The 18,706-nt window shown below is 43.4% G+C and overlaps 1 protein-coding gene and 1 long non-coding RNA gene across 9 annotated transcripts in view; one reads left to right on the plus strand and one right to left on the minus strand.

Annotated features, from left to right (window-relative positions):
- Lar (tyrosine-protein phosphatase Lar) overlaps positions 1-18,706 on the minus strand; it is a 375,895-nt gene that overhangs the window by 236,820 nt on the left and 120,369 nt on the right. The window lies entirely within an intron of this gene.
- Positions 1-18,706, plus strand: part of LOC105674736 (uncharacterized) — a 246,038-nt gene that overhangs the window by 222,964 nt on the left and 4,368 nt on the right. The window contains exon 2 of one of the 2 annotated variants that reach the window (XR_010890911.1): positions 5,248-5,461. The exons of the other annotated variant lie outside the window; for it this stretch is intronic. This is a non-coding gene — a long non-coding RNA (uncharacterized lncRNA). The remainder of the gene's footprint in view (positions 1-5,247; positions 5,462-18,706) is intronic. 2 annotated transcript variants of the gene reach the window in all.

Below are 18,706 nucleotides of genomic sequence, written 5' to 3' on the forward strand. Positions count from 1 at the left end.
TTACAACAGGTTGGCTATTTTACATATCTGTAAAGAGATTCTTCATGAATTTATGATGCGCCTTATTAAATGTCACTTATTAAAAATGACACTTTTTAAATTATGAAAAAAATTCTTATACCAAAAAATCAGACGGATTAAGAATTGCAGTATCTAAATTCGTCTCCCAAATCATTTAATTATCGCGATATAATAACGAACTGACGGTAGATTGATGTATGCAATTATTAAAGACACCTGTGAATAATGCGCTAATTGAAATCGAAGAGCCTTTATGTTAGAACGCGCACAGATATTTCGAGACTACTTTAATATTCGATCTTATCGACCACGGAATACTCGAGGTTGCCTCAATGACCCGTAGTGACCTTTTTCATTAAATCCTTTCTGACTTTCTCTTTTTAACTTGCCCTCTTTTTTTCATACCCTCTTGACCGTTTCTCTTTTTTTTTTGCTTACGAGAACAAATATAAATACATGGGACACGTATATGTAGCTCATACACACGTGGATATATTGGTCACGATGGAAGCGCGCGAGTCGAGGATACATAAACGAAAAGGAAGAAACGGTCTCGAAGGACTTGACAATGTGGCAGCGTGGAGAGGGCAGTCCCTCCCGTTGCCCATCGTCTTTCTGGATAGAACAGACGGCGCCGGGAAGAGAAAATGCGAGATTGGGGATACGGTTGTGGGGTTGCGGAAGAGACGGATGAGAAGGAGCGAGAGAACGCCCGCGAGGCGCTGGGATGACGAGGATCGCCGGATAAAAGCATCATGACTTAGTGATGAACTCACCTTTTGCCAATCCTCGCGCGCGCCCACCGCTCGGTTTTCGAGAGACGAGAGTCTTACCTTCCCTCTGTTCCATCTGCGGAAAATCTAATTCGTACCATCGCGTTCTAACTCTTCAAAGAGAAGAGCTCGTTAGTTCTTAGAGTAAAGACGTTTTCAGCAAGTGGACGCGATCGTCGGACGATATGGAAGCGTTAACCCGCGTCTAATCTCGGACGGTGGAAGCGAACACGACCGTGTTGATAAGATTATAATACGGGGGGGAACCCGCGTGATAGGTGTTCGTTGAAATGTCGAGGGGAATATATTGAAGCTGATTGTGCGTCAGGCGGAAGAAATAAGGGCGTAAGTAGAACGCGCGTGCGAACGGTCAAAGGTTCACCGCGCGAGTGTAACGAAAAGCCGATCTTAGAGGTAAGAGAGACACAACGACGTGAGGTTTACGGGAGGGAAACGACACAAAATTGACTTGCGCGGTACGTTCGCGGAATATTGGAGTTCATTTCGCATATTAACATATTATCACGCGAACGTGAGAACGGGCGCGTTCGCAAGAGATATCGCTTATAATTATCGAGAGCGTCGCCGATGCGGCGCCGATGCCTGTCGCGCGCATAATAAAATGTTTAATTAACCGTTCAGTATGGGTTTGACGAAATTTATGATATATAACTTTCGCGGTATAAAACAAAGGTTGCCCCCGAGCTGCATACGTGACGTTAATAACGAACCCATGGCGATTCCCGTCACGGACTCTGAACCTCGCCGTATGGAATAAACGTGTGAAGACCCGCCGTCGCGCGAGTGCGTGTCACACTCTCATCGTACGTGAACGTATACGTCCGTAACACGTAACTCCGTTTATGAAGGAGATAGAGAAGGCTAATAAAGGTCGCAGCGGGGTGCCTAATAAACTGTTGCGGCTTACAACCCAACGGTGTCGCCTGTACAACGAACGTACGTTGCGTCGGAACTTGCTGGACTACTACCGGACGTGCTTGTACACTTCATCGCCTTCAATACTCGTCGATATTATCGAATAACAGTTCAAAGAGTCACGTAATAATAACATAATAAATAATCAATCTGACATCCCGATATAATGTCAGAGTCGCCGCCGTTGAAACTAATAAGAGAATTTTTCAGCGGAGATGCGATAATGTATCATCGATGAGTGTTCGATTAATAAATTACAGTGCAATAATAAATCTGACCGTTGTCGATAAATCCATGAATAAACAATAAACATGAAAATGGAACGGAATGCAGTAATGCCAATGGCAGCTACAGGTTTGTGTGTTTCTCGCGTAGAAATAGGGAGGTCAAGGATCGCGCGAGCTGCATCGATATAGGCCGAAAGTTCACCGAGATGCTCCGAAATAGCGAGAATTTAATTAATTGATTACGCCCTGTTCCCCTTGTCAAATCGTCCGAAAAATAGGTCGAACGACAAATTGGAAGGAAAAAGAGACGTCGTGTGCGTTTAAAGATAAACCGTCGCGAATAAGTACGACGATCGGGTTTCAATAGAATCAGAGCTGAAATCTCGAAGAGAGGGCACGAAAAGAATTCTGTAAGGGGTAATAGATTGTGAATCGTGGCAGAGGTAACTCGATACCGTAGATATATACGAGTCTAGTCGATCTCAAATTGCGGGATAGATTCGATGAAATTACGGTGAAATGACGAAAACGGTATCTCACCGCGCGGCTGCTACCACGAAAGACTAAAACGTCAGAGGACAGAATGCGAACGGATGGAAGACGACCTTTTGCACGAAATACAAAACCCCCGATGGCGAAACGACTTCGTTTTCTAAACCCTACGATGCACGCCGGAGAAATAGGAGAGATCCTATTGTCCGAGAAAACTCGCGCACACAGTGTGCGCGCATTCACGCGGAAAAGCGAACGTCCACGGCACGTTGATTCCATCAGATTATCGATCCGTGATTCATCCATAAATTACACGGCGTTGGATTCGAAAGAAATGTCGATGCGTCAGGTAGAAGAAGGCGATAATGCGAGCAGGACGAGGGGAGGGAAAAAGATTGTGTTGTTCGTATAAAAAAAATTTCCCGTAGCCCTGAAACACGCAATTGCGTGCAGCTGCGTGCTTGATTATAACGTTGCAGCAGTTTCGTTGTTAGCGGCAAGATATATAGTTGAGAATATAGTTGGGCGCGTTGGTGTGTATATCATCGTCTTCGTTGTCGTCGCCGTCGTCGTCGTCGTCGTCGTCGTCGTCGTAGTCGTCGCTATTGGTATATTGTGGTATTCCGGTAGCTATACGCGCAAGGTGTTTATATCTAACTGGCGGCGGCACGTGTTTACATTTAATCATGTTTTACGACGAACGCGAGAATCCATTGAGTTGCAGGATAAACGGTAGGAACGTGCCAACGCCGAAGAAGCCTACTGCCACGCTCGCGGAACGAATGTCTCCCTCCGAGCTATGAAAATTCTCCACCCCTATCAGCGACATGATCGCTCTTCCCGCATGTATAAGCACGTCGTTGAAATTTTCCGAAGCCGCAGCCACAAGCGCGATAATGAGGCACGTCATACGTAAATAACGCGGTAACGCCACGCCATGAGAGACTAACCGGATGGTGCGCGCACACACGCGACGGAAGATTGGTACGTACATAGACGAGGCGAGCCGAGTGTTCTGAGAACATTCGGTCGCGTCGCTCACGCCGTCCTTCCGCCCTACGTGGGCGTCCTACGTGCAGCCCTCTCTGGCTCGTGTTATCTGACGGTGCATCGTGCGGGTTAGCAAATGTCTCCAGACGTGACAGCACGTAGAGAAGGCAGTCTCCCGAGCAAAGCATCAAATTCAATGGCAGGGATGCTTCGCATTCGCCTGTTAGAAACGGTTAACGAGACTTAGCTCTCAGTGTTGATAACTACCTTGTGTTTACCAACCGTACGTAACAATGCAGCGTCAAGTGCCCGTGAATATACCGGGGAGGATGGTGGCGATGAGGTCGCGCGGATAGATACCGTATCTGTGCCAACTGACGAATTCATTAACGGGTAGTCTTTGGGGGATTCATATTGAATTAGTGAGATGATTAAGATGCAAAAACGTCTCGCTCCTTTAAAACCGATAGTAGTACGCGCAATGTATCGGCCAAACTAGAAAATCAACCGTTTGTTTCGTCGAACCGTTTCATTGTCGTTTCATGATTTTTATCAATTTTCACGGGTATCGCGAAAATCTAGAGAATAACGGAATGAATGAATGCAGAAAAGGCCTTCAAAGTAATCGAGTTTACATACTGATTTTCGCGTTCGACGCTTTTGCTGCATTTGCATTCCCGGAGAGTGGAACCACCCTCCAGAATGCAAATAATGATCGCCATTGATTCGGTTTTGCATATGCGGAAAATACGTGCGTGAGAGCGTTCACGTAGCAGCGGGATATACGCACGCAGCCTCGTAAAATCTTAAAACAATCATTTTCCGCGCTACGCACCCCGGCCGCTTATGATATTCGTCACGCGAGGGTTTGCATCAAGTGCGCGGCGTTACAAGCCGGAGCATGCGAGTTTACCGTAAACCGACTATTGCACACCTATGTAAATACATAACTGCACCGTCCGGCATACGGCAGGCATCTACGTAGCTTCGACTACGATATGTTCTCGATGTGTATTCTCCAGCGCGCAGTGGATCCTAATTTTATTCGCATTTCAGTGAATTCAGGAATCTCTCTGCGCGACTGCGTGCACGCCGCCGCGCTAAGACCCGACGGTGTTACATGGGTTTCTTTAGCGTCTACAATGGAATAATTAAACTGGAAGGTGTAACCAAAAACACGAGTTCCTCGGCTGTACTCGTTATTATTCCCCAGCACGAACAAAACGGCTGCTCGTTCTTCCGTACATCGGGTTAACTTCGCGGAGGATTTAATCCGCGGGTATACCTACATACGTGTACGCTGATTTGGTTGATCCCGGGCCGTCAGTCACGTTAAATCCTGCCAGACTTTGCAAGGCAGCGAAAGCGGAAAATGTAGGACGGGAAGAACCGGGGGCAATGGGTGGTGGGAGACGAGGGGGGCGAGAGAGATGGATGCGGAAAAGACGCGACGATGCGAAACGTGCGAAAAGAAAGAAAGATATAGCGACTACGTCTCCGGCCGTTTAATAAACCTGCCCTGTGAAAATATAAATTTTAATTAAGCTCTTAAAATGAATACCTCGCAGCAACGCGCGCACAGCGCTGAAAGATACTCGTTCAGGCTCGAGAACGCGATATTTCGGAGCATGCGACATTGGCCAGAATGGACGCGCGGGTGATCCCTGCGCGTAAAAAAAAATCCAGAATAGCATGACATATACATATTTGCGGTTGTAAACAAGCGGCAAACTTTTATGACGATTGAAATAACTATAAGTTTCTATCGCACCGGTGAGTCGCGATATCGAAAAATACTTCTTTTGCAGTTATGCGCACGAACAACGGTGGGGAGCGTGAAGGAAAGGAGAGAAGAGGAAGAGAACGAAGAGCGGCGAATTGCAAGACGGAGGAGGAAGCGTGTAAGAAGAAGAAGAGATAGCGGGTACGAGCGGTAACCCCGGAGGGTCGTGGATACCTCTCTGAAATAGATATTCTTTCTCCGCTCACATCCGCGCCGGAACGGTCGAGCGCGGGGATCAGGTTAAATCTATTGTATAAAAACCTAAACTCCGTGAGTTTTCAGTATGGAGCCCGAAGAAGCGCCTCTTTCTCCCTCTCTCTCTCTCTTTCTCTCTTTCTCTCTCTCTCTTTCTTTCCCTCTCTTTTCCGCCTTTCTCTTGGCTTCTCTTCGCGCCACGCTCGCCTTTTATCGACCCTGTCAGCGCGAATATTAGTTTCATTTGCAAGACTCACGACCTTTACCGCCCGACTCGCGCTCCATTTTTCTTCTCCCCCTCCCCCCCACATCTGCTCCTTTCCTTTCATACATAAGTAATGACAGACTCAAATCTCGGGACGTTCCAGAGTTACGCGCGTACACCGGTAACCGGGTCGAATCTCTTATCCCAACGAGTTTTAACTGACGGTGGGGAAATGGCGCTAATAGCGGCCGTACCTTTTCGACATATCGCGGAAATCGTCCTCCTCCGTGAATATTCCATGGCACCAGCCTCCGGTATTATCGGATAAATGAAACGCGAGCTCAAAGAATAGAGAGAGCGGATACCGGTCGTTTAGCCGGGCCGCTGTTTAAACGGTTACCGCTGGATAATCGTTTAACCCCGCCAAATCCTATTGCGCTTAAATGCAGTTCGCGCGCTCGCGTTCACGAACTTGTACTACTCCCGCCGTTCTGTCGGCGTCAAGTAGGAAGAGAGGAGAGAGAGAGAGAGAGAGAGAGAGGAGCGAGAGAGAGAGAGAGAGAATGCGGATCGAACTCGCGCGCGGCTCGTTCGGGTTGGGAAGGTACGGGAGAGTTTATTGAAGTATCGCTAATCCCACGGGGATGATCCGCTAGGGTAGCTTGGCAGCTGGGTTCTGGCACATCCTAAAGCGCAAACTGATGGCACACCGTGTGACGCCATGATTTACTCGGTCGAGTCTCGAACCCACAATCTGTAAGGCTTAGCAAGTCCGCGTGCGCCGCCGTTATAACTATCGCCGTCGGGCTCCGTCGAGCCCGCGATATTAAAACCCATCCGTTTCCCCACGGGCTTCGCTCCTCCGTTCTCCCTCCCACCCCTCCCCTCCTCTATTACATTTTTCCTTTTTTCATCCTCCTCCTCTCCTCTTCTTCTTTTTTTCCATCGGATCACGTTGAATTCTAGATGGGACAGGTACCGAGCCAAACTCGATACCACCTCCTTCCGTCTGGTTCTCGAAATTCCACGGATTTCTCTCTTTTTCGATAGAGTCGACGATTTTTCGCACTAGCACTTCGAGAGCGGTTCCTCATGCGCTATTCGCCTCGCGCATCGAAAAGTACAGTGCTCTTGTATAGCGATACGATACCGTCGATACAGTCAACGAAGCGCACACATACGTTCGACAATGATCAAAGTCAGCGTTCGCATACAAAAAGTAAACATCGTTCTCTCGCGATGCACAAAATTTATGCGTAAAAGAATAACGATCGCAACTTGAGGGAAGAGCCGGCGGTTCGTTTCGGAATGAGATCCCAACGTGGGTTAAGAGTAGCTCCCGCCGCGCTCGTTGAAGCCACGACTCTCTACGTGTTGCCCTGCAATTTCTAACGCCGCTCACGTATTTTGGTGATGACGTCACGCGTGAAGAGAGCAAAATATAAAGCCGCACGAGGACCCTACGGAACCGAGCCAGGTGTATTTGCGGGAGAGGACGGCGGGGGGAGGGCGGTCAGATGGAGGTATGGAAATGTACAGTTACAGGATGCCACGAGTCTACTTACAATGCCGTAAAACAGTTCCCTCGTGTATTGTTATCCTGTAGACGGGGGAGAAGAAGGAATGTAAGTATTTACTCGCAAAACTGACACTGCACCATGTCGAACAGCGGCGATATTCAACGTACAGCTATACAACGAGTACGTGTTTACAAAACTATTGACATTTTTATATAGACAGTATCAATTAAATATCGATAGACTCGATACGTAAATGGATCGAGCGCTTCAATCACGATCTTGTGCCGCGCGCGACACACTCCGTTAAATTGCACAAAAAAAAAAAAAAAAAAAAAAACAGAAAAAAAAATTTAAGCGTCAGAAAATTCGTCGTCAATCATAAAACGTTTACTAGATATTTTTTGTCCGTGTTCCTTTGGCGGAAATTTTGCAGAAAACCGCGTTGCAACGCGTGAGCGAAATAGAATTTTATAAAAGACAACCGAGTCAAGAAGTGCGCTTTGATAAAGCCGAAGGCGAGTTAAAAAACGCGAGGAAATGAGGATTAAAGATAGGTGGGGGAAGACAGAGGACAAATACAATGGAAGCGTGTTCTCCACTCTATTCACTGCCTCGACCTCTTAACTCTCCTGATGGAAACGGCCCGAGATGGAGTTCCATCACGAATACTCACATCATAATCGATGATCGATGAAGTCGAGGGAGACAGGAGTTCAACGATAAAGGCGGGTACTTTTTAATATCTAAGCCAGCTACGTAACTTTGGAAGGGAAAATTATCGGAAGATCGCTTGGCGGCACTTCACCAACATTATTTTCTAAAAAATGTCACGGCATCGATCTACAGAGAGAAGTTCCAAATTCCTCACGCTTCCTTCACGCGCGAGTAGTTCTTAGATCAACTTGAAATATATTTTTCTTAATATAATGTAGAACTGACAGTCTTTAAATTATAAGTTCTTTAAATTATAAATGTTCAAAAATCTAAAAATATTTGCGATTGCAAGAGGATAAGAATAATAAAGATAAGAATCTTATTCCTCATTTAATTTCAAACGGATTTCACTCTTGAAGAGAATTTCAACTTGAAAATTAGTTGTAAAGATATTTAAAGTTAAATGTTAAAAAGTCGCGAACAAAGATAGCGTCCAATCAAATTTTCGCCGAGGAAAGATCGACTCCAAATTGGTCAAAGAGTCCGTGGAGATGAAAGGAAGCGCAAAGAGAAATCTGCGACGTTCTGTATATACCGTAAATGAAATCAAAGGACAAACACTGCCGCTACGTTTTCGGTCCGCGCGCTGTAAAGTTCGTCATTAATGCAATCGCTCCTAGAACCGTAATCAATCCGGGACGAAATAGGACGCTACAAGTACGATCTGCCAAGGAATGGGGCGCACGTACGGTTGAGTTAATGCAGTTAGAAAGTTTCGGTGTAGCGGAGAGAGTTCCCCTGTATCTTGAACATTAGTTGGAAAGCGCTCCATAACGGCACATATCGGCTGCGCGCCGTAATAACAACGAGCACGACGACAAATCCGTGAGGTGCTAAGCCGCAAGGGAGAAAAAGTTCCTCGACGCGCTTTACAAAGTACGACGAAACTTTGCTTTACCCGTTAACGCGCGCAGCGCCGAGGCACTGTACGAGACAGTTATCAGACCCATAACGTTTATTGGTTCGTTAAGCATCCCGAGAATTGTTTAGGAAGCAATAAAACTTACTGATCCAATAATCGCGACTCCCGGGACGAGGCGACTGAATGAGACGGCTAATAGTATTGTATGGGAGCGTTAAGTCGAGTAACTTTGGAGACGAATATTAGGTGCTTACTTGTAAATCTCCGGCGAAGTCGATAGAGCTGCTTCGCGCGAGTACGCCGTGAATAAATTAGCTTACTCTACGAAAGTGCACTTTTGCGTAAAACTTCGCGAAAAGAAGTATTAATCTCAATTTTAAATTATATCGCATGCAGATATGTTCCACCTGAAGAAGACTTTCTCAAATTGTCTAACTCGCGTTTAAGTTGTAAAAGTTATTTTGCAAATAATTTTACATACTTATTCCATATATTACTTATGCTGGATATAAGTAAAATTCTTATACAAAAATCACTCACAAACTTCTTTCCGTCTGTAATAATGTAACATTCAAATCTTCGTAATGCAATCTCCAAGAATATCTAATCCGGTAAAGCAATCAAAAATCAAACAGACATGGAAGCTCCGTCGACTCGTAAAAAATTTCTAATTATATTTCCATGTGCGTGAGCTCGTTTCACGATGTCAAACCGACGTTACGTGTCCGCTGGTTTCATGCGACGGCACCGACTTGTGTGATTAACAGCTCTAAAATGCGACGGGGTAACCCGTTATTAGTAAGCCATAACGTTACCATAAAATATCCCCACGGGGATCGGCGGGCGCGAGTAAACCCCCTTGCAGTCGTCGGTTCGGCTGCATACAACGACCTCGCACACTAGGACGTTATCATGGCCAAATCTAGGCAGGCCAACGACACGTGGTTAAATTATTAGGGTCCCGTATAATTGGCCGACGGCTTGCGGTTTAGTTCAACACGGACCACCAGCGCGTAGTTTGGTTTAGTGGGAGGAATACCTTCATGTTCGAGGAAAGCTACCGGGACGCTGGGCGACTCCAGCCGTTTTGATCCAAGGATTTCGCCCGCGCCTCGCCAGAACGTGAAAGGGCGGGGGGGGATTAAAGTTGTCAAAAGTCGCGCCTGAGTTTGTCGAAAGAGGGTGAAGCTCCCGTGTTGATCGATAGACGTTTACGCTCGGCAGTACTTCTATCGAAGTGGTGACAGGGATGACGAACAAATATGCGGACAAAATCGTCGAACGCGATGGAAATGAGGAGAAAGTGTGCGACCGACGAGTTTCATCGTCGTAATCGCGCCGTTCTCAGGATAAATTCGGATACGTGTTGAATTCGAATCACCATGATAGACATGGAAAAATTTATCCCTCCAAATCACATCGCATTTAGCTGTTATTATAAATAAATATATCCAGTTCTCGCGTTTGCACCAAACATGACATTTACATTAGCCGAATAAAACACAGAAAATCGAATGTTTACATTTTTCTCCAAATGCACCATTAAAATTGTGAATACAGTCCATTAAGCATATTCGTGACGGACATTGTGATCGATAATGAAAACGTTATCATCGTGAAATAAATTCTTTTTTTAGCTGTTAATGGTAAACAGTGTACTATGCGGGATCGTTTTCCTACTATGTACATATCTGAAAACTAAACTTTCGATATTGGCCATTTCTTCGCCACGTTAATTAATTACCAAGTAAATTCCAGCGAAATAAACGACTCCAGCCGCCGCTCTCGATGAAGCGGGGAAGGCAAAACTCTCGCTCGTAAACTTTGGAAGTTGAAACTTACGAAAAGCAGTTACGCGCAAATCAATTCAGCTGTATTTTTAGATATCGAACTTCTGGATATAATTACAATTAACTTAATTAATTATTACCTGCCACGATCTACAATTATGCGGAATATGTTTTGTCGGAATTTCATGTATTCGCAGAATTAAATTAGAATCGCTTTTCTAATGTCAAATCAAACTTGATTAAAAATAATACAATTCGCGAATGCTTATAACAAAAATGTAATATTAAATAAAAATTTAATTCCCCACAATTACGTGTGCCGCCCCATTCCACATTCCTTTGCCGGGCTTCCATCAGAACCGCGCGACAACCGCACCCTTTTCCCGCTCTGTGACAGAACTTGTTTTTCCTCGCTTTTCACGTAAGTCTGTCGGTCTCTGCATCCCACCCCTCTCGCATATGCCAAACGCGCGTAAAAGAGCGTAATCCGTTTCATTGCTGTATAAAAGCTTCCGGAGAGAGAGTGCTCGGAATGGGAAGGGAGATGGTAGAGAACTGAAGAGAGAAAGGCGCACGTCACGTCAGATCGGTCGCCGTTTATTAAGCGTTATTAAGCGGGCAACCGGAACGCGGCCCGACAGGCGCGCGGCGGATCTTTATTTTATATACGCGCCGCGAATACAGCGTCCGGGATTATCCCGGGCGCGAAGCTGACTGACGTGAAATTCGAAAGAAAAGCCTTTAATCCTCGACCAGCCTCCGACGGCGTACCAACTGCGAGCTTCGAGGTTTTCCGCTGCGCTTTGCGATTGGCGGCCAATCAACACCCGCCTTCGACGCGGCTTCGCTCTCTTTCCGACAGGCGCTTTATCGCTGAATCGACCGCGAGAAATATCTTGAGAGAAACCGCGCGATAGAACGCCGGATCGACCTCAAGGGTGCTCTTTTCGAAGAATTTGCAGTCGAGTTTCTCTCGCAAAAATTTCTATCAAGACATAATTGCACGGTTATTCGATAATTATAGAGAGACTGATATAAGTCAAAAATATAATAAAATTCTAGCGAAAATATATGGCAAAATATTATTTTAATGCATTTTTTTGTGGTAAAAATTTCTAGCATATTTTTTAGTAGTCCTTTGTTAATAATCGTTCGACCGGAAACGTTTTCTAGGAAGAATGCGTCATATAATTAAAATTACCACATAGGTTGCAACGTCTATTTAACCAAGAAAACGAGCGAAGAGAATGAGATTTTATGAGAATCCAATGTTGGCATCTTCCCACTCAAGAAAGGAGGATCACAGAGATGGCGTGCTATCGTATCAACATTGTGGAAGTAACGTTCTTCCTGATTAAATTTCCCGACACTTTGGGGTACGGTTTAAGGCGAAACCAATATCGGTGTAGACACGCGTGTACACGTACACGCGTAAGAAGCACTCTCTCATTTTCGCGCGCGCGCGCGCGCGCATACCCGGCCGTGGTGTAATTACATATAGGTGCGCGAATCCGCTTGGTTATCATCAAGCTTATCAAAAGACAACCGAAACTACCTCACGTCGACGTTCACGGGAACGCTGCACGGCTTTCCCGCTCGTCGTGATAAATATTTTGTCATTACCTCGTTTATATCGAGCGCATCTATCATCGCTGCGCGAAATAAATGCGTCGAGGTTTGTCCCGTAAAACTTTGCGCTGCAACGATTTTCTCATCCCTCGCCCTTTCAAAAAGAGTAAAAAGAACAATAAATAACGATGTAAATAACAAAGTTCCCCGCACGATTAATGCGCGCAATAGCGTACTCGGTACCGGGCGCCGTGTACAGCTATGCGAGAGTTATCGACATTTAGTTGAAGCAATTTGTTGGGTTAAAATAGCGAGGAAAAAAAAAGAGTAAGGACAGTTAATCGCATTGAAAGGAAATATTTTCATTACTCCGTAAAATACTGCGCGAGCTACGATAGCGATAGATATTGGCGCCCGCCGGGGCGGTGCTGTGAACAATCGCATTCTTCGTTTCGAGATATCTGTGGAATCGTCGGTATGCACGCGGCGGTTTTCACTATCTAATTCCGCGCTCCGTTTCGACGTTTCACGACGAAGAAATGCGAAAAGCAACCGCATTGCCTCAGAAAAGCTCTCGCCCGGTCACCTTCATTATTTAGAGAATATCACGCGAAGGTATCAAGCGATGTAATCGCGCGGATAAAAGTAGTCGTCAGCATCGTATTAACCACTTCGTTTTTTACGCGCGAAGGACGGATGAACGACGCTCTATCGATGATATCGAGCTTTATAACATAATTACGCAAAAATCTATCTTTATCTGGATACTTCCGAACAAAAATAAGAGGCTACGTTTTTTACCTATAGAGGGTTTGGCTCTACTTTGCTCGAAAAACAACTCTAGCCCGCCCAAGTTTCGCTTTGCTTTCCTCACACGATTCTATCTTGCAAGAGCTCGATAGATAATCTCAAAACGCGCGATACGATCGCCGTACAGAGCTCTTAGTTGCGACGATAAAAAAAGGGAGGCGTCGTCTTCCGAGCTTTAAGACAGCGCGCAATGCATCGTTACGTTTTATATCGGGAACGGCAATGTCTCGTAAATAGCCGCATCTTGTAACAACTGTTGTACGCGTCCGTAGGTACTTCGGTTTAAAATTTAATGAAAATCGTTACATATAGTTAAGCGCCCTCGTAAGTTTCGAAGAATGGCTCTTTAAATCTTATCCGGATTCGAGTGTACGATTATCGGGAACCAGGAAGGGTACACGGAATGGGTGGAATTGGAGAAAACGTCGTTAATCGTAGAACAAAGCTGCCATTGTCGCGCTAATCAGCAATGGCCACCTTGATCGAAAATAAATTCCCCGAGAACGAGTGCGCGCCGCGGCGCGGCCCGGCGCATTCGGGCTGAGCACGAACGCCACTTTTCTTTATTGCACTTTCATACGTGTACTGGGTACGTTTCAGAGCGTGCCTTGAAATTCAGCGACTAGAAGCTCTACCCCTCTAGAATACGTACGTAGCCGTGGATATAAATAAATACAAACACGCGCTCACATACGTGTGTAAGTGACAATCGGCGCTTGAGAACTTGTATCATTAATACCGACTGTTAAAATTTATGTATGATTTTATCGTGATTCGAGTTAAGATCGATGAATTTTTATCAGTATTTTTCGAATTAAAAAGAATGTCAGCTGTCTCGTCAAACTTACTTATTCATTTCGTGTGTGTGTTTTTTTTTTGTTATTAATGAAATCTTAACATTCCTGATTGCTACGTGACAAACACGAGAAAGTGTGATTTCTCATCGTGATACAATCATTTTCCATCGTATACTATCCTAATTCTATAATGGTCGAGGCCAATCGGGAATACCGTTATTTTGTAGGAAAGAGCATTACGAGAACTGGACTTTCGGACAATCGAATCAATTGATCGCGGGGTTTCCGTGGAAATGAAATCAGCCCTACTTTTACGTGTCCGAGAATACCTCTCTACGTTCCATTACGCCCGAGTGCCGGCAATTTTACGCAGTGAATTAAGGCCGCGCCAAACTGAATTCTGTGCCGACGCAAGTAACTGGGTTTCGGGAATTTCCCGTGAGGGAAAGCGGAATAGCTCGACGACTCGAATAATTTCAACCGTAGTACACGCGCTGTTTTGTCGGCTCGCGAATGTAAACTACCGAGTTGTCGTCTGGTCAATGTCGCGATTGTAGTCCTTATCACCAACGGTAACAGGGCGCACTCTCGCGTGTCGATGATTGCACAGTTCCAGACGTACCGTGCGCACTGGCGCGATATTAATACTATTATCACAGAGAAACCCGTTTTTCATAGGACGCTCGCCGACTCTTATTCAATATTGCTATCTGCGTCCATTTTAGAATTGCGATTGCATTGCTACATCCGTTTTCTGACACTGCTACTAAGCAATTCTATTGTTTTGTACACATCTGTTATCTATTTATAAATTGTGGATCGGGAATATCTTCCATCAGAATAACAAATTAGTAATACGAATTATATAATATATGTAGTTCTAATTCTACAATAGAAGCAAATATCTTGTTATCGATAGATATAAATAAAGGAATAAAATTGATACATTGCAGAGCAAATATAATTAACAATTATTAGTCGCGAACCAGATCTTTTATTATATTGTATTCGTGGATAATTATATTAATTGTAATTATTCATGCAATACGCCAATTTTATCTTAATCTTTTTTCGTTTCTATCTATCTGCCTATTAATAGCAAAGGGTATATACTAATTTATTGTAAAGTTAAAATTACATTGTTCCATATAATAAAATTAAATTCGTACATGGAACATATTCCTAATCTATAATTTACGTGTATAACACAAACATTTATCAAACGGCAATATCGAAAAACGTGAATATACAATCCTAATTTTAGAATAAATGTAGATACTGAGCAGAGATCCATGAACGTTTCAAATCTCAAAATAGCCACAAGCTTCTTTTACGAATAATCATAAAAATAAATTATTAAATTAACTCCTTCGCGTATTTCCTGTGTATCACTAATTTTGTGTATCATATATCGCTCGCACATCTTAATTGTCGTTGATATTCTAATTATCTATCAATCATTAATAGTGACTATTTCATAAGCACGATCGTTTAATAAAAAAAGCGATTTTTTATCAATTAGCAAATTCAAAAGTGACAATTCTGCTTTGTTATTTGATAAAATGGAATTTTTTCAGTAAAAGTTTTATAATTAGACTTTCTTAAGATACCTTTTCTCCTTAGATCTGAATATCTAGTATTTTAGTGCGGTTTTAATTTTCTAGTAATAATAGAAACCTGTATATAAAATGCTCCAATTTTACAGTATTTCTTTTGTTAAAATGCACAATGAATAGGTCAAGTATTATTACTGTGATGTAAAATCGTCGTTTATCTGTCTGTCTTGTTCAACTCTTTCTTTTATTCCTTGACCGACAACGTTTTAAAACGATGGCAGATGACTATCTAGGTAATATGTGACTGGAAAATATGGACCAAGAGAATCAGCGGACGAAGAAGAATGATAAATCGATAATCGAGGCGGCTCTGCGCTAACATACGCAGGAAAAAAGTTTATTTCCACGTAATTTTTTATCTTTGCAAACACTGTTTTACGCAGATTAAAATTGAAGATGAGAGTTCTATTTCGCAATCTATACTGCAGAAGATAGATATAATTAATGTTTGCATAAATAAAAATATTAAATTGGAATTATTTAAAATTTTTACACTTTATATTTTCCCCAGCATATCCTATGTTTAAAAAAATATCTTAATGGCAAAGTGAATTTTCCAAGTTATATTATAGTTATTGTAAAATTTCTTTAGATAAAATATCGACGTTAACAAAAGGCAAAGCGTAAACCGCAAAACAAAAACTCAATAGAATTTAGCGTACTGCGATAGTTCTCGTACATAATTTATCATGCATCGGATATATTCGTACGAAATGCACGCGAGCGAAGTTCGACATAAATTAGATTGTATTTTCACACGGGGGAATACGATAGAGTACACGTGTCTCGCATCCGCTTGCACGTTCGCGAGAAGCTCCTATGTAAAAACATATCGTCCCGGCCATTATGCGGTGGACGCCTAACAAATTTGCGGAACACCGTAATGTTTCGTCAATATTTGCAATTTCGACCAGCCGATTCGCGAATCCAGCGAAATGGTCATCGATCAACTCCAATAATACAGCGAAACTTTATCTCGCCCTATCAAGAATATTAATTTGTTGTTACCGCGCGACATACATAGTTACATATATTCTATCAACTCGAATTAAATTTGTTGATCTACTCCAGAGGAAAAACTTTTCCTAACTAGACAACGGCGGTGAAATATCGAAGCAGCTAAAAGCAAAACTCCGGATTCGGCTCCACGTTCAAGTAGACTTGGGCATACTACAAATTTCAATTAGCGTTTGAAGTTAGTTCTTCTGTTTAAAGAAGCACAGGCGAAAATGTGGTCGAGTGCGGCTTTCTATACTAAGTGCAGTGAGCGTGAAGTACAAATGAAAAAAAATGGTTGTTAAATTGTCGGTAAGTTGGATAAGAACTTCGTCACTTGCTATCTAGATTCTTTTCGAGTTTCTAATCCTATTTTGCTATCTAATGCTAGTTTGTTATCTATAACGCTGATATGCACTGTACCGTAAAAATTAAAAGTACTTTATACCGTAAAAATTAAAAGTACTTCATACCGTAAAAATTCAGAGAGCATCGCGTTTGTTACATTCGATGAATTCTATCAAGTTCAATTATATACCTTTCAGTTGAATTTCCACGCGAAAGGATACTCAATTTTTTTTTTCAAAAACGTAATATCAGACCCACAAGGGGCATTTCAATATTATCCGCGGACTAGGCGATAGAATGGTCTCCATTTTCGCACAATATAATCCCGTCGTATTATTATATATGTTATATTTATATAAATGTTCATGCTGCCTATATATATGCATACGGATATGTGAATAGTGAATTTACCATTCGCACAGACTAATAAATAATTATTACTCTTGCCAAGGCTCATTTTGTCGATTTCGTATACTTCAACATGCAAAGTCGATTTAATCCGCTCTAGAAATTTGTAAAGCTGCAAAAATACAATTTCCCGTATCCATTATTTGAGTAATTAGACCATTATCCATTGACAACGACAAAATTTTGTAAATCAAATATTTGTAAAAAGAAAAATTGGAGAGATCAAAGTTATATCCAATATTTCACAAAACATACAATAAAAATCCATAAAGCAATTAATAACCATTATTTATATAATCTGAAAATGATCGGGAAAAATGACAGTAGATTTAATTATTGAAATTATTTGAAAATATAAAAATTGTAATCTACTGCGCGCTTTTTTTCCATCAAGGCGAAAAGTATTTATATGTAGATAAACAATATTAAACAAACGATTTTTGCGAAAACTCTAAGTGGATACGCTGTGCGAATGGTGGTCTGTTTTGCTGTATCCTTACCGTCACGGCGCTTCTTGGTGGCTTAGCTTTAACACGGCAAATCCCACGATCGCTTGGAGCAGAGTTTAAGCTGGGCTTAAGTCTTAAGTGACAGTAATGAAACCGCGTGTCGGTCGGTTTTGCCGAAATGGCATTTTCTTTCTTTCTCGCGCGCACAGTCGTTTACATCAAAACGAACAGTTTCCAATCGTGACGCTAAATGAGACTAACATATAAGACGACAACGAAAATTGTCTAAAATACGTTTAATGGTAATTTCATTACTCCCTTGGTAATAGAAGGATTGAACGCATTACTGCGTCAGATGTTGCAATTTATACCCGTATAATTCGTTCTCGCAAACATAACAAGATACAACAAGGTAACGCATGGAAGATTATTCCTGCTGTACGCGAGACTCTGCGATCGATATTAAAACAATCGGAATGGCGCAAAGCGACATTATGGCGCTTGAAAAACGGCCCAACTTTGGCACATGTTTTTTCTCGCTACGGCTACGCGCCGTCTCTCGGGTATCCTTTAATTAATTAGCACGGGAGCAGCGGGAAGAGGCAGCTGCCAAGCGGCGCACGGAGTGTACGAAGCGACCGATGGGCGGAACGGCAAGGGTGGAGGGAAGATGGAATCGCACGAAGGGAGACACGCGCGTGAGCGAGCGAAAGGGTAAAGGTTCGCGTTGCTACTGAAACATTAGCCCCGGGCCGGACTGTTACACCGACGTTCAGCACGAATGCCTGCGTACCTGCCTCCAAGTACCCGGCACCGAAAGATTTCGCGAATACAGATGCTTACTGCTACCACCCCCATATCAAACTGCCACCCTACGCATCTCCGCGTGTGTTGCGCGTGTTTATTTAGCTACACCGTGTGTCTGACATTACGTAATTAAATGCATACAGCCTCAGGCTTAAGTACCGGCGTCCCGCCGGTGTATTAATCAATGAAAGAGCCGCTTTCTCTCTCCCTCTTCCTTTCTCGCGAGGAGAGAACGAAACGAACATGCGCTTGCATCAAAAATAGCTCGGACGGTTTAAGATCAAACGCGTTCTACGATTTACTTCCGCCTCGACTGCTTTCAATCTCGCCGGCTAGGAAAACCAGGAAGTTTTATAATGCGGCCGACCCGACACCGCGAAAACGCGTTCCAGATCTTA

The sequence above is a fragment of the Linepithema humile genome, chromosome 6 (assembly GCF_040581485.1).
Source record: "Linepithema humile isolate Giens D197 chromosome 6, Lhum_UNIL_v1.0, whole genome shotgun sequence".
Taxonomy (NCBI): domain Eukaryota; kingdom Metazoa; phylum Arthropoda; class Insecta; order Hymenoptera; family Formicidae; genus Linepithema; species Linepithema humile.